The sequence below is a fragment of the Octodon degus genome, unplaced genomic scaffold, assembly GCF_000260255.1.
Source record: "Octodon degus isolate 3935 unplaced genomic scaffold, OctDeg1.0 scaffold00051, whole genome shotgun sequence".
Taxonomy (NCBI): domain Eukaryota; kingdom Metazoa; phylum Chordata; class Mammalia; order Rodentia; family Octodontidae; genus Octodon; species Octodon degus.
In genome coordinates this window covers 8,361,850-8,363,379 of record NW_004524627.1, presented here as the reverse complement: position 1 = coordinate 8,363,379, position 1,530 = coordinate 8,361,850, and the positions used below count along the sequence as shown (strand labels likewise).

The 1,530-nt window shown below is 35.9% G+C and overlaps 1 protein-coding gene across 1 annotated transcript in view; it reads right to left on the bottom strand.

Moving 5' to 3' along the window:
• The window catches only part of LOC101591916 (coiled-coil domain-containing protein 91-like), a 31,486-nt gene that overhangs the window by 29,485 nt on the left and 471 nt on the right, over nucleotides 1–1,530 (bottom strand).

Here is a 1,530-nt window from a genome sequence, read left to right as displayed (position 1 = left end):
ACTTGTTTATCAATAAAATTATGGCAAATAAAAAACAAATGGCGCTGGAAAAACTGGCTCTCTACATGCCAAAAACTAAAACTTGACCCACAGCAGAGATACTAAATCTCCTGGAAGAGAAAGTGGGAGGAACTCTTGAAGACATAGGTGTACGCAAAGAGTTCATGAACAGAAATCAAATCGCACGGGAAACAATTGTAAGAATTAACAACTGGGACCTGCTCTTACTGAGAAGTTTTTTTCACATCAAAAAAAATTACCAAAAAGGTGAAAAGGCAACCCACAAATTTGGAAAAATCATGACAAATAAGTATTCAGACAAAGGTCTGCTCTCTAAAATTTATAAAGAATTAAAAAACACTAGGCCTCAAAATTTAAAAACCCAATCCAGAAATGGGCATCCGAGATGAACACATGCTTCTCAGAGGAAGAAATTAAAGAAGCACATAAATATATGAAAAAATGTTCCACATCAATAGCTATCCACGAAATGCAAAATAAAAAAACATTGAGATACCATCTTACCCAAGAAAGAATGGCTATCATAATGAAATCATCCAGCAACAAATGTTGGAGAAGCTGTGGGGAAAAAGGAACCCTCTCCACTGCTGGTGGGAATGTAGACTGGTGCAACCGTTATGGAAATCATTGTAGAGACTCCTTAGAAAAGTTGGACTGGAAATCCCATTTAAACCAGGTATTCCTCTATTGGGAATTTTCCCATAGAATCTGAAAACATTATATCATACTGATATATCTGCACCTATGTTTATAACAGCACAATTTGTGATAGCCAAATCTTTGAAACAAACAAGTTTGTTTATCACCTGAGGAATGGTTGAAAAAGATGTGGCATTTTTACACAACTGACTATTATTCTCCTATTAAGAACGATAAACTCAAACCCTTTATATTAAAGTGGATGCCACTTAAACATATACTCATAAGTGAAATAAACCAGACACACATGTGTAAATATCATATAATTTCCCTAGTTTAAGAACTCAAAAGAAGAAATACAAATAGAAAGGTATAATACAAGTAAAAGGAGGGTGGGATCTCAAGGACTAACTACTCAAGAGAGGGAAAGGAGAAGACCTAGGAAACATGAATAAGTCAAGCCATAGAGTTATATGTAGAAGATGGGCAAGGCAATCATCCTGAGCATCTTCAGAAGATTTTTTAATCTAGCAGTTAATTGGAAAGATTCTCACCCTGACTAACTATATATACTGATACCTTTGAATGAAGCTACTGCACTGCAGATGGTAATTTGTAATAGTAGTTTCATGCTTGGAGTGCCTGTCATTCTGATCTTATGAATATGGGCTGCTTGTCATGACATGCCAGTTGCTGCTATGATGTCTCTTGGGCAGATGGTTGTTCACAAGGAAGGGGATGGCGAATGAAGGCAAGAGACAGGAAAAGGAATATTGTGGGACTGTCCTGCTTGAAGGTTGTATATGGTGAGATTTTTGGACTTATGTGCAAACATGAGAAGTATATAATTCTTTATCCTATTTTTAAAAT